A 16080-nucleotide genomic window follows, 5' to 3' on the forward strand; every position below is an offset into this window, starting at 1 on the left:
GTATACATTTTATTTGTATCTGACAGAAGATCGGAAGTGACCTTGTTCATAGCTCGAAATTGTGAGATGTGCGCAGATGCGAAAGTATTGATTTTTTCCGAGGAACAATAATGTCATTGACCTTGATGTAATGCAGAGAATGTATAACCTGGAAATTGATTTAGAATTGAAAAACGAGATGACAAATTGAATTTATTTGAATATTGTTTACAATTAACGCTAATTATTATAGTAACAGAACATAACCTTCTGCGACAGTATTGGATTTCCAGCCTCCGTAACGTTTCCCTCATTGTCTTTCGATTGCATATCCGAGAATAATCGAAAACCTGAACTTTAATGAATAGGTGTACTTTAATGACATGCATTAAAGGACTGCTACCAGGTGTATAATTACTACATTTCGGCATGGTCGAGCATAAGTCCATTATAGTCCAATGTACTCTTCAGTTTTTGTTTTTCATGAGAAATGAGGGGTATTTTGACCAATGTTCATTATAGATGCCTGTTGCTAGTAGCCTGAGTTGGGGTGTAGTCAATATACACAGGATATTATCTGACAGTTTGAAGAACATCTGAGATCTGGATGAGGCTTGCAATTTTAAATGTATTTTTAGATCCTTTTGTAATACATAGTGTCTGATTTGTTGAATACTACATTAAATTTATAATAGTGCAAATACATAATACAAGAACTGTAAACGTTTCAAATGCTCTTAGTCACTTCCCTTCACTTCGTCGTAATGTCCATGTTTCTGCCCAATGCAATGATACACTCCACACAAAGCACTTCACTAGTCTCTTCCTTAGTTCTTTCTCCAGAGGTCCGCAGAAGATGCTCCTTTTCTTATTAAAAGCTTCCTTTGCCATTGCTATTCTCCTTTTGACTTCTTGGCAGCAGCTCATGTTACTGCTTATAGTACACCCCAAGTATTTGAAGTTGTCCACTTGCTCTATTGCCTCATTTAGATTTCGCAAGTTTACCTTCTTTATTTTTCTTCCTATGACCATGGTTTTCGTCTTGTTGGCATTTATATTCATTCCATACTGCTCACAGCTGTCATTCAGCTTTAGTAGCATATCCCTTAGTATCATCTCCTCTTCTGCTAACATTGCCGTATCAGCAAATCTTATACAATTTATTCTTCTTCCCCCTACTGCTATCACTCCTCCCATGTTCTGAAAACAGATCTTCACTAAATCCTCCAAGTAGATGTTGAACAGGGTAGGTGATAAAGGGCATCGTTGACTTACCTCTTCCTATTTTGCTTCCTTCTGACATTTCTTCTCCTATCCTGACTTGACTCATTTCATATAAAGGTTACTAAACAGCCTCCGCTCTTTCCAATCCACGTCAATTTTCTTTAGGTTCCCAATAAATTTATTTCAGTCCACTCTGTCAAACGCCTTTTCTAGGTCCAAAAATACTACAACCACTTCTTTATTCTTCTCTAGGTATCTTTCGTTGATTGTTCATAGGAGTCCAATTGCATCTCTCGTACCTTTTCCCTTCCTGAAGCCAAACTGCTCTTCTTTCAACTGTTCTTCCATTTTCTGATTATATGTATAGCCCACTTACATAAAGTACAAAATGTTATGATGTAGTACAATTATCACAAGTGACCATACTTCGTCCAACGAGGCTATAAGGTTAAGTATGTTAAGTATTACTGGAGTTTTAAGTAGCCGACGCGCGTGCATCTAGCAAGCGAAGTACTTGACTAATTGCTCACATGACTATGGTCAAGTTCGGCAGAACAAAACATGGACCACTTTAACAATTACACTAATATTTACAATATAAATTATTTACATTATGTAAACTAAACTATGCTATCTATATATATATATATATATATATAATTTGAACTGGTAGTAGAAATTACGGGACAATGACTGAATGGATTTTAATAAATGACCCCTCACTTTGAAGCTTGGAACCCAAAGTCTTCAGCGAAATGTCAGTTTTCCTACATAATTTTCCTATTTTCCAAAATCCATCTTTCGTCAGTTTTGAGAACTAATTGCATTTCAAAATAAAATAAAACAAAACACACACTACAATAAACTACAAGCTATTACATGAAGGCCATGATCTGCAGGATTGCTGACATATTTAGAGTTGAAATTCAATTGGTTATTAAAAGCTTCAAGACTTATTAAAAATAATTTACAGGTCTGATTCTCCGGTGTGTAATTTTCTGAGTACAGCTGTGTATTGGATATTAAAATCTACAAAACTTGCGGTGGTTTGATGATATCATTACCATTAGAAATTAATTATTAATATAGTTAATGCCATGCTGTTAATATATAAATTACAAAACTTGCGTAAGATAATAATATTATTATTAAAAAGCAAATATTTTATAGTTATTAATAAAGTGGGTTGGGTCTTTTTCATATATTTAATTATTTATTTCTCAAACTATTTATTTATTATTTAATTATTTAATTATTTTTTCATATATTTAATTATTTATTTCTCAAACTATGGTCCAAGGACCACCTGTGGTCCTCGAGGTCTGCCCTTTTGGTTCTTCAAAAAAGACAGAAGAAAAAATAAAATTCAAACGAATTGCATATCACACTATAGCTGAAAATCTCAGAGTTTGGAAATGAACCATGGCAATCGCCTTCCACTTTTTCTCCCAGTACTGACATTTTATGAAATTTATTACCCTACTCGTCTACCGAATTCCCACTCTATTCTCAGCAACAAAAGAGGGATGTAAAGCACTATGAACGTGGTGTTTCTCGCCATCTTTTCCCCGCACATCCCGCGTCTGTAACCCAGCCAGGGACCACCCGAATTCATAACAGAGGACCAAAGTACGAATCTTTTCATGTATTTATGGCTTTCTTAATAGTTTTGCCGACACCCAGTCTGCACACTGAAATGGTCACGTATTGTACATCGTATACCAATAATAGAACGTGCCAAATTGAATATTTACTTGTTAGAAATCGGGCATGTTTCTGCATTAATTCTTTTTATTTCTGTTTTTCCAGATGACGATATAAAAAATTTTTAACTCTGCCTATTTTAAAATCCGGGCGAATCAGATCCAAAAATTCAAATTACAATACTTTTCTAATTATATTTTTTGTACCCAATCACAAGTAACTTAAAAAGGTGGTCCTCACTTCAAAAAAGTTTGAGAAACGCTGTGCTAGAGAAATTATGTAATGGACAACTAACGTCTACTTTTAAAATTCCCTTAAAATGGCAGTGGAGATGATTGTAACTACAGGGGAGATTTAGATGCTGTTATGGAATGTGGTTGTGAAGATGTTATTTTTATTTGTGAGGATGTTGAGTTAGAAGAAAATAATATGATGGCGCTGATATAGGCCTACTACATTGCAGGTTATGTTGCCAAGTGTGTTAGATGTTGACAAGTTTATACTGTGATCAGACATTGGAATATTCCAGTTATACAGTAGAATTTAATAATTATTTAAGAATAATAGAGAGAGGAGTACTCATGTGGCGCACACAATTCGTAACAAGTGTGACTGTACTCGCATATAATGTGTTCCAGTGTTTAATTTCCGACAAATATGAGAGCGACTTCATTAATGCAACAAATCAAAGGCGTCTCTTGAAAACATTAATACGTGAAAAATGTGAAAGTGTTGGTAATAGTGGTGACTTTACAGTGTGTGATTGCGAACATTCCACAAGTATGCTACTTTCTAGAGCCACAACTACATTGGCTAATATTCTAAAATGAAACAAGATAGTATTGCCGGTGCTTCAGGAACAAGAAGAAAATTGCAGAGTATCATAAAAAAACAGGTACCGATAACAGTGTGTATTTAAATGACATCTCATGAATAACTATACTGCTTCTACTTCTTCAAAGAACTGCGCATTCCTGTCAATTTTCTGCTTTCTTAACTGTCGTTTTTCTGTACTAACAATAGTAAGAAACGAGCTTTGAATGACTTCCGCCGAATTTGGAATAGACATCGACTGACTTGGACTGCCAACATAGAAAACGATAAATTACTACCTGTTCAAGAGTGCCACACTCAATCGCTTTCACCTTCATCTTGACGATAATAAAAGCCTAAACTAACCTAACCTAACCTGTCACTAAAATCCTAAACTAATCTAACGTAACCTAACTTGTCACAGATTCGCCTATACAAGGCATAACAAAGGCCTAAACTATCCTAACCTAACCTGTTACAGTTTCTTATATGCAAAGCATAATAAAAGCCTAAACTAACCTAACCTAATCTGTCACTAAAATCCTAAACTAACCTAACCTAACCGGTCACTAAAATCCTAAACTAATCTAACCTAATCTAACTTGTCACAGATTCGCCTATACAAGGCATAACAAAAGCCTGAACTGTCCTAACCTAACCTGTTACAGTTTCGTATATGCAAAGCATAATAAAAGCCTAAACTAACCTAACCTAACCTAACACTAAAATCCTAAACTAACCTAACCTAACTTTTCACAGCTTCGCCTATACAAGGCATAACAAAAGCATAAACTATCCTAACCTAACTTATCACAGATTCGTATATGCAAAGCATAATAAAAGCCTAAACTAACCTAACCTAACACTAAAATTCTAAACTAACCTAACACATATGTGCCTATAGATGGCATAACAAAACTCTAAACTACCGTAACCTAACCTGTCACAGATAAGTACGTAAGACATAATAAAAGTCTAAACTAACCTAGCCAGTCATAATACTCCATTTTCTTACCCCTACGCACTTCCCTGAGGTATGAAAATGGCCGAATTTCTAGCCCGCTGGAACATTGCAAACTAGCGTGAAAAGTTTGTAATGTCTCGTAAGTTATGTTGGTACGACATGTAAGACTGCTGAACATGCATATATCCGTAATAGGAAAAGAAGTCAATCAATGCTCGTTTAACAACCGCAGTACATAGTAGTAGTAGTAGTAGTAGTACATAAAATAATAATTATGCTGATTACTGTCTTGTTACTATAATTTACTATTCACTAGATTAAATAACGCCAAGCACCACTATTAAATATACCCAAGAGAAATGGCATGCAGAGCATGCCCCGTTTGTATGACGTCACGATTCTGCTAGCCAGTCCTGATAAAGAACTTATAGCGAAGGCCCCGGCAGCACCCTATGAATGAATGAGTGTATGCCCTCTTGTTCTCTTTTTTATCCACTGTCCATGTAGAACTACGTCTTTCTCCTCAGGAGATACTTATGAGTGATAACTCTGGAATTTTTTTTTTCTTGTTAGGAGGGAGGGAGGGAGGGAGGAAACATGCCATGCACTACGACCTGAGGTCTATTGTACACCCCCTATATGGGATGAGTTGCGTGCCCACTGATCGATCCCCTACGTGCACCGATCTAACCACTTGACCTCCTTAACGACTGGTCCCTACGGCCAACAAAGTTCATGTACCACTCCTGCTTCGGCAACCCCCCCAAGGCTCCCTTAATGGTCCGAGGCAGAAGTCCTCCACAGAGAAGGTTTGCCCCAGGTTCCGTTGCAGAAGCTATCCATCAGAGGCTGGTCAAGAGAGCCAGGAGCTTCGGAGGGCCACCTGTAGAGCGATCTGAAAACCAGAAGAAGTAACGGGATGACGAATTAAAGGATGATAGGGGAGGAAAGGAAGTGGCGAAGTAGAATGGGGTTCCATTCGCCTGGTAAAGTTACCTGATATTCATCCATAGGAGTGAGGGAAAACCCCAAAAAAACCTCACTCAGGCAACTCTTCCCGACCGGGAATCGAACCCGTGCTGGATTTAGAGTTAGACTCGCTAACCTCTCAGCCACAACGGTGGACTAACCATGGAATTAACTATCACTGTCGTGGTGGAGTGGAAGAGAAGGCCTGATGACCTTAACTTTACCAGAATAAATAAATAAGTTAGGTAATAATAATAATAATAATAATAATAATAATAATAATAATACTAATAATGATAATAATAACTATTATTATTACTATTATTATTATAATTATATTATTATTACTATTATATTATTATTATTATTATTATTATTATTATTATTATTATTATTATTATTATTATTATTATTATAAATAACCCACATTTGTTCTCCTTGTCTCCTTAGCAATTAGTTGGAGCAAAGACTAGAGAATCGTGCAGACCATTTCTTTTTAAATGAGAGATTCCGATCTTAACAAATCAGTACATACTGTATACTCTTTAATAAATTTCCTCTTATGTAATAAAGAAAATTTTCTAACTAATTCAGCCATACATAGCACTAATATCCGCAGAAAGAATGATTTTCGTACACTGTCATCAAATTTATCATGCTATCAAAGGGGAGTGCGTTACATGGCAATAAAAATTTTCAATGGTCTTCCTGAAGACATTAAGAATCATAACGAAACCCTCCATTATTTAAGGTAAAACTAAAAAAATTACTTAATATCTCACACTTGTTATTCTGTAGATGAATTCTTGACATTTCACAGTACTGTGTAAATGTTTTTAATACTATTAAATGGTAAACATATTGCATTGTATAATATGTTATTGTTATTAAGGTTCCAATATTAATTCTGTAGATATTTCATATTATTTGCATTTTTATATGTTAAACGTAAGAATTGGATATGTTAGGCTATATTCTATGCTATAAAGTAACTGTAAGAATATTATGGAAAAAATTAATCTATCTGCCTGCCTGCCTGTCCATCTATCTTCACCTTGATCGTCTTGTATTTTCTTTGTTTTTGTATTCCCTATTTTCTCCTTGTATTTGAAGGGAAAAAAAGTTACATTTGTTTGTACCAAATTTTTTCTTTGAAGGACAAAACTAAAATTCTTTCAAACATCTATTATCATAATACACTGCTCTCTTAAACTGACTGAGCATATTGGGAATTCAATCAATAGATATCCGAAAATAGGCTATGAAAAGTTTCATATAAAACAATGGAAGATAAAATTAATGTGCATTAAATTGTGAATTATTTGAAAGAAATATCATATATTCTGTGTGAAAATGTCATAAACTGTGAAGGAACGAAAGTACTTGCATAATATCATATGAAATATACACTGTCTACATATCGAAATAATGGTCTTTATACATTGGGAGGAAAAAACAAAACAAGAAAAATATATATTTTCGCTGCCAAACACTTCACCATTTTATTTCATCACATACCTCTTAAGACATTCAAACAAGTATGAAAAATACGTTCGTTTGTATCCTGTACAGTAATATTAATGCAATTTTTACACACCAAAAAATGCTGTAAAGTGAGTTTTCAATACATATTATTACAGCTCTAAAGTAACTATTGAGGTAATGTCTATAAACTAGAAACAAATATTATATGTAGGTTACAGATAAACTAGGTTTGAAGACTATGGCTATAGAAACAATTAAGACAAGATACACACGTACAGAGTGTTGACAAATTTATACAGATGGATCTCTTATATCATATTCAAGAGGTGCAGAAACTGGGATGAATATTTCCTGTCTTTTCATTTTACTATTCTGCAGGAGAATAAGTTATACAATACATTTTTAAGTTACTGCTATTTACATATTGCTTACAAATGGCTTTTATAGAACCTGGAGGTTCGTTGCCGCCCTCACATAAGCATGCCATCGATCTCTATCCTGAGCAAGATTAATCCAGTCCCTACTATCATATCCCACCTTCCTCAAATCCATTTTAATGTTATCCCCCCATCTATGTCTTGGCCTCACCAAAGGTCTTTTTCCCTTTGGCCTACCAACTAACACTCTACAGTTTGACAACTTCAAGTGAAACCCAGTAAAATACGCCAACTTCTGGAATCTCTCTCTTTCTTTCTTCTCTCTCCCTCGCTCCTCGACATTCAGTCACCAGTCACCACGTTAATATCTGAGAGGATGTGTGTGGGCATCGCGACCAATAGAAGAACCACTCTCCAGTATTACCACAATAACGGATTCTTCACTTTTGCCTCGACTGTCGGCTAGGAAGGTTCCATTATACTAGCATTGCAGGCAAATAGTGAACCTTTTAATGCTTTTGTTAGCAGGTTTTAAAAACTGTGAGTGGACCTGCAAATACACAGTGCATAGTGCTCTCTCCCTTCCCCCCGTGCTTTCTCACTTGCTCCTCCCCAAGACAGCCAGCACTCACATAGTAACTCGGTCAGGTTTGAGTTCGATTTGTCAATCTATATATGCATTTCTGGCTATTTACATATTATGTTTGCAAAATCTCTTATATAGATTAAATAAATTCTAATTATCAGATTGAAGGGCAGCCATACAGACTATAATCTTACAACAGACCACAAAAAAGGCTGAAATACAAGATTATAAAAACAGATGCATTATCTAACTAAACTACAGAAAAAAAAAAAATAGTTGATTCCTTCCCATTGTGACATAAGGAAAATGAAACAGCAGACTTTTGGCTAAAAAGGGAACTGAAATTTTACAACAGACTTCTATTTTATTCTGTAAAAGAACTAATCAGAAGTAAATTCACATCTGCCCAAAACAAAATTCAGATGAAGCAAATGATAAAACCTGAAAATTTTTAACGATTAACACCGACATAATCCCTCAAGGGCCACATAAATCAGGTTGATAACAAGTCATGTCATGATTATTTGACAAGCCACCTGAACAGGATGGAAATTTCCCATACATCAGCCCGTGTATGGTATTATGTGATGCAAATGAAGAAATGAACATCGAACACATCACGGGATGCAAAACATTGCTAAAACAAGATAACATCGTACAGCAATTGACTTATTGTCAAGTGCCTAGGGACTGGAGAACAACAATATATAACCTGTACAATCTGAGTACAACATTCGTATAAAAATATGCAACATTCAGAAAGGTAAACATTACACTGCAACCAGGCTTGTAATCGAAGTTCATGCTGTGAATATGTCACGTTCCTATGAGAGCTGTACTTTGTAACTTGGGTGCACAACCTGACCCTGTAGCTTCAATGAAATCGATTAGGCACGTTAACAGGCCTAGGCAAACTAGGCAGCTCCCTAGGGTGGCAGATTTGAGGGGGCGGCTTTTAAGCTATTACTGATAAATCTTTTTATATTTTTAAAATTTTATTCATAACTCTTTAAAAGAGTACATGAACTTAAGCGCACAATGAAAAAGATATCAATAACATTGGCAACAATCAGTTAAAATTTAATCAACACTCTGCCAAGGAAAAATGACAGTTTTTCAATATTAGTGTCACAATGCAATCATTAGTACTTTTTTCAATATTATACCCTCTCACTGTGAGAGTCTCACGAAATAACATTAAAGAACTTACTGGTATTATATAATGATATGTTAGGAAGGCAAATCTCGTTGCTTGCAATCATAAGCTTTGTGATGAAATGATGAGAGACGCCACTCTGTATAAGGGTAGCCAGTATCAACACTCAGTAATCCCCATTCAGACTTAAATTCAAAGAAAATACCGCCAGTCATTTTATCAGCCGGACGCTTGGGAGTTCAGTTTAATTTGAAACGGTAAAGAGTGCAGTTGTTTTGTACCTAGGTGATTTATATTTCAATATTCATTATAATGAGTGACAGTCGGAAAAATTTAAGTGTTTCTCAATATCGGAAACACCTCTGATTGAGGTTCCGGCTGATATGTAAATCTATATCAGACAGTAATCTTATTTGACGATATGTGTCAGAGGAAGAACTGCATCTAAAATCTCATTAGTGTAATATGTAGCTAGTTAGCGTTGTATGCAATGGAGGAGGAAAGGAACTGATCACCATACCCCATTATCTCCTGGCCTAGTTGCCTTATGAGTGATGCTTTGATGGTGTCAATTGTGGGGTCCAGACTTGTCTTCGGACAGCTGACTAAACAACAATACCGGAAACTCGAGAAAGACAAGGCAATAAAAAGGGAGGAAATTGTGAGAAAAAGTGGAAAAATATGTGTTATTTAAAAAACAAACATAGCCAGCTTGGTCCAGTTCGAGTCCAGATAATAATGTGGCAAACAGTAGTTACCGAAAATAGTGCTGCGTGTGGTTTATTTTAGTCAGGCGTTTCCGATATTAGAAACAGTAATAATGACAAGGAATCAATTATTTCAGTTGATCCAAATGATGCATATAGGGCGAAATAAGGGGCGGAAATATTTTTCTCTGCCTAGAGGCGCCAAGTAACTAGATTCGCCCCTGCACGTTACACACTGGATGATGCAAGAAACATGATGCATGGCACATGGAGCGTGACACATAATGCCATGTTATTTGTTGTAATGTTGTGTGGAGTCATCAGATGGAGATCTTCTGCTATTGTCAATAATAAGAATGTGAAGATAGAGGCGTAGGTTTCAGATTCATTGGTCCAAAACGTTGAAAATCATGGTACTTGTAGTGTTTTATTGGTAGAGTTAGCTCAGCATCCAGACAAATTCACAGAATATTACAGAATGTCCAAAGAATTATTTGAAGATATGACAAAGTGTGAATATTCCTAATAGGTGGAAGACATGTATGAGTATTACACAAGCACATGGACTTTTCACTCTGATTTCTGTTGAAGACTTGGGTAGAAATAGTGTTGGTGCTAGGGTTGCCAACTGTTTGAAGAAAGTATGGGAGACTAAGTGGTCTACAATATTTCACATAAAAAATTAAAAAATTATTCAATTCAATTAGCGGTACTAAAAACAATTTTATTCTACATTTTGGCAGTTAGGCTTAAATTAAAGTATTTTGAGATATTTTACCTAGTGTAATAATTTCAAACAAATTGTAAAAATTTCCTACATGAGTAGTTGAAATTGACTGTGATTTGCAGTTCTGATTTGATTAAAGTGTCGCGCTCCTTTTTCGAACATCTGAGGATATGTGAGTATAGGTATATATCAATGTTAACAGTATTAAAAAAAGCTTGTTAAAATTGGCCATAAAGTCATTTAAATATGTGCTCCTGCATATATGACTTACCAGTATATGTCTAAAATGCAGGTAGTAGGCCATTGATGATATAATGAGGAGAGTTTGGCTGGCACCATGGATCGTGTCCCGGCATAGCTCAGTTGGAAAGAGCGCTCAGCACGCAGAGTTGAGAGGTTCTGGGTTCGATTCCCGGTGCTGGAACGAATTTTTCTCAAAATTAATAGGTATCTACATGTTGACTACTAACAAAAAATAGTAGTCTCGATTATTTAATGAGGATGGCGAGAACTCATATATGAATGTATGTATATATATGTTCACTTACTGTTCATAAAAGAAAACACTCTTTGTATAAGCTTAGCTGCACATTTCAGTGCTTCTCTGTAACAACAGAATCCATCATATAAATCACCTTCAAGCATGTAAAAATTAAATGTTTCAATTAGTTTTTACATTATGCAAAAATAAGGTAGAAGAAGGCTCGAAGAGAAGAGAAATGCGGAATTCGGGAGATTGTTAAAAATTGGATGGTGCCGTATGTTCAAAATTGGGCGAACCAATGTCCATGATGAAGAGAGAAGTGGTCGACCGAGTATCGTGAATGCAGATCTGATTCGTTTGGTTGACGAAAAGGTTAGAGCAAACCGCAGGTTTACCATGTCGGAGCTTAGTGAGGATTTTCCACAGATTAGTCGTACTCTTCTGTACAAGGTGATTATCGAAGATTTGGGCTACTGGAAACTTTCTGCCAGATGGGTGCCTAAATTCCTTTCTGAGGAACAAAAGGCTCAGCAAATGGGAACAGCACTGTCCTTTCTTGAGCGTTACAAAAGAGAAGGTGATGCTTTTTCGATCAGATTGTGACAGGAGATGAGACTTGGATGCGGTATATGAATGCTGAAACAAAGCTTCAATCAATGCAGTGGGGCCATACTCACTCCCCGAAAAAATCCACAAAGTGTCGTCAAACACTTTCCACGAGGAAACTTATGCTTCTGGGACAGGAAAGGAATTTTGCTAGTGGAGTTCTTGGAGAGGAATGCCACAATTAATGCTGAGCGTTACTGTAACACACTAACAAACTTGAAAAGGGCCATTCAAAACAAACGTCGTGGCATGTTAAGCTCTGGGGTGATTTTCCTGCATGACAACGCCCGGCTGCATACAGTGTATCATACTGCGACCAAACTGCAAGAGTTCAACTTGGAAGTACTGGATCAACCTCCCTATAGCCCAGATTTAGTGCCTAGCGATTACCATCTCTTCATGCACATGAAGATGTGGCTTGGCTCGAAGTGCTTTGACGATGACGAAGAGTTGAAAACCAGCGTCGTAGGTTGGCCGAATTCTAAGATTGCGGACTTTCAAAGCTCGTCAAATGCTACGACAAGTGTCTCAATGTGACTGGAAACTGTGTGGAAAAATAAATTAGAGTGTACAATTTCAAATGTATTGTAGCCCAATTCTGTAACGTCATTCACAGGTTTGTAAAAAATAAACGGCTTCTTTATGAATAGCCCTCGTAGAACAAAGATACATATTGCTTTTTATATAAAAACATTCTAGCATCCCCAGAAAGAGTAAGTTACATACTCGTGCTCAGAGGGCATTCCACATAATGTTAAGATATTTTATTAAATAACAGAGTAAAAAGTATAAAAAGAAGAAGGAAAAACATATCACAATAATTGAACTTTAAATTTTCTCTCTAAAAAGCAATTTTTAATTGATTTTTTTAAATAAGGAGCATTAGTAAATTGTAAATTTGGGAATTTAGCTATTAAGTTATCATGTTATAAAGCCTTGCACCGAAGTTGCTACCGGTACTGTGATTATATGCTACAGCTATGATAGATTTAGGTTCTGTTAAGCATAATATATGTTTTCTGATCTTTTGGTTTTATATTTATATCAGTGATGTCAAAGCAAGCGCATTTTTCTGACCTTGACGTCGTGCTCGGGCATCAAGCGCTAAGTTGGAAAGAGAAAGGGTTGTGTATATGAATAAGCAGCCTGTAGGATTAAGAAAACAGTGGTGCACAAACTTGAAACAGAACATGACATTTTATGTCGTTATTTTTATATGGCTTCTTTCTGTTTAATATTATCTATATTGTCTGTAAAACAAAAGTACTAATACCAATTTCTTAATATTGCAGTTGTGTTTTAAATGTTAATAACATAATAAAGAGATAAGAAGGAATATTCACATAAATTCCATAGTAATACAACTATACTGTACTAAATGGATGAAACACATCATTCATAAAGAAAGTGATATCCCAATAAAAGAGATTGAGTATGACATGACAAGTTGTAGTTGATATTGACAGGGGTGTATTTTGCGGACTACCGGGGCTACCGGTGGTAGCCCAAGGAAATTACAAAAGAAAAAGTTTATAATATAACATAATGTAATAATTTTGTATTATTCGTTTTACCATAGTAATTAAAATTAAAGTAATTGTTAGATTTAGATGCGCTCTCTGCTCTCGAAAAGAAACAAGTAGTCAAGGCAGCATCGCTGGAGAAACCGCTTGCTACGTGAGGTAGCCTGTGACCTTACCGCGCACGCTCTCCTGTAGCACAACTGCCCGTCCCCCCCTCTCCCTTCTGTTTCCATCGTGCACTGTAGGCCGGGAGAGTTGCCGCTCTCATGATCGGTTTCTTCGCAGGCGCGAAGCAGCAATACGCCTAGTACGCTAGCAATTGAATGTGATTGTGTTCTTGCAGTGCATTATTTTAAATCTGTGATTTGTTCGAGTGTCTAAGAGTTATATTAATTGTGAATTATTAAGTTTTTAATTTCCCAATTAAGTGATATTGTGAAAAATGTGGCAGAACAAGTTTCTGGAGAGGTTTGTGTTGAAAATGACTGTGTAATAGAAGGTTTATTAAAAGTGCCTTTTAACCATCGTACATAACAACGAGAAAGTTGAAATTGTGAAAATGGAAAGACCAACTCCTGAGTTAAATTTGTCCATGGACGTGAAAAACAGCGAGAGTACACACGCCATTTCACTTCAACATCATATGGTAAGTGGAATTGGTTGTGTGGTACTTCTAAACTGCCTAAACTATTTTGCTGGCCATGTTTGTTATTTAGCCGCGAAACTAATGTGTGGTCAAAAGAGGGGTTTTCTAATATGAACTCCCTTCGAACGGCAGTCCTAGAATATGACAAATCAAAAGCTCATATTTGTAGTAACATGAACTTTGCAAACTTTGGGAAGACAAGAATTGATTTACAGCTAGATAAGCAAAAAGCTCTACACATCAACCAACACAATGCTCTTGTGAAAAAAAAATCGGGAGATTTTACTGCATCTTATTAACGCAGTCTGCTTTCTAGGAAAACAAGAATTGGCTTTTCGGGGTCATAACGAGAGTGTGGAATCAGACAATATAGGAAATTATATTGAATATTTAAGTTCCTTAAGTGAATTTGACCATTTACTGGCCAATCATCTTGAGAGTTCAACAGTATTTCGTGATACTTCTCTCGCAATTCAGAATGACTTAATATTTGCTATAAGTATGGTTATGATAAAGAACATAAAACCTTTTGTGGCCATTGTTGTTGATGAAACAAGTTACTGCTCTAATCAGAGTCAATTGTCCACTGTTTTAAGATACGTCGACAGTACTGCCAATGTTCAAGAACGGTTTATAGGATTCACAAATGTCAGTTCGGACAAAACTGCTACTGCTTTGTTTCAGCATGTGGAAGGTGTTATAGCAGAATACAATGTCGGCAATAAGTTAATTGCACAGACATACGATGGTGCTTCAGTTATGGCGGGAAATATTAATGGCTTAAAAACAAAAGTTCAAGGAAAGTATCCTCAAGCACTATTTGTCCATTGCTACAGCCATGTTCTCAATTTAGTTTTGCAACAAACTACTTCATCCATTCCAGAATGCCGCATTTTTTTCAATACACTGTCGGTTTTAGCGGCATTTTTCTCATCATCTCCTAAAAGATCAGAAAACTCAAGGAATTTATGAACAAGAAACTCCCAAAAGTAGCACCAACTAGATTGAATTTTACATCTCGGCTTGTAAATACAGTAAAGGAATACAGAGAAAAACGGACTGCTTTCTTTAAAAATATCATTTGTAATGACTCTGAAGAAAACTGGGATGATGCTGTAAATGTGCAGGCTCAAGGATATTTGAATTTTTTCACACAGTTTCAGAATATATTTCTTCTTGAAGTCTATGCTAGAGTGTTCGCACATACAGATGTGCTCTACAATATTCTTCAGACAAAAAGTCTAGACATAGCATACTGCTTGCAAGAGGTATCAAAGTTAAAAAATACTAGGCTATATCCGAGTTCAGACGTAGTGGGTTTCCGTCCATATGGAGTAATATGGAAAATGAAAATTCTTCAGCCAATACAATGGAACCACCATTAAAGCGAAGAAAAGGAGATGATGAATTGAAATACAGGCAGCTGTACTACAGCATACTAGATCGTATGCACATGGAAATTACTGACAGATTTTCTGATTATGGAAAGCTTCAGTTCACACATCTTCTAGATTCTCAAAAATTTTCTGCTTATAGAGAAAACTTTCCGAATGAGGCACTAAACAAATTATTTCAGTCCTATAACAGTCACTTTGATCAAGTACGTTTGAAAAATGAATTAAGTGTAATATATTCAGCAGAAGTCTTTGATTTTTCGAACAAACCTATCCATGAAATATTATCTGCCATATATGAAAACCAGCTGAACCAAGTTATTCCTGAAGTCCTTAAATTGGCAACATTAATTGTGACAATACCAGCTACGTCAGCATCCGTAGAAAGAACACTTTCTGCGTTGAAGAGAATAAAATCCTACTGTAGATCAACTCATACACAAGAACGTTTATCCGGCTTGGCACTAATATCCATTGAAAAGTCATTTCTACAGAAACTTTGCAAGTGGCCCAACTGTAATTTCAAGGACGTAGTCATCAACGTATTTTCGTCCCAATCAAGACGTCTGGAATTCACATAAATATGTAAGGAATTTTATTATAGGGATTTTAAAATATATTTTGTGTAATAATTGGGTCAGTGGTAGCCCAAACCCTTTAACCAGTATATGCCACTGGATATTGATGATACCTTTAGCCCTATAAAAATAATCAATCAAATAATCAAAAAAATATT

The 16080-nt window shown here is 35.9% G+C and overlaps 1 long non-coding RNA gene across 6 annotated transcripts in view; it reads right to left on the minus strand.

Moving 5' to 3' along the window:
- The window catches only part of LOC138715430 (uncharacterized), a 77256-nt gene that overhangs the window by 13736 nt on the left and 47440 nt on the right, over positions 1-16080 (minus strand). For 5 of the 6 annotated variants that reach the window (XR_011336325.1, XR_011336324.1, XR_011336326.1 and 2 more), the window contains one exon: positions 10963-11109. This is a non-coding gene — a long non-coding RNA (uncharacterized lncRNA). Of the gene's footprint in view, positions 1-5425; positions 5580-10962; positions 11110-16080 lie in introns of all 6 variants that reach the window. The other variant, XR_011336322.1, reaches the window with a different exon arrangement.

Source organism: Periplaneta americana, chromosome 15 (assembly GCF_040183065.1).
Source record: "Periplaneta americana isolate PAMFEO1 chromosome 15, P.americana_PAMFEO1_priV1, whole genome shotgun sequence".
NCBI lineage: Eukaryota > Metazoa > Arthropoda > Insecta > Blattodea > Blattidae > Periplaneta > Periplaneta americana.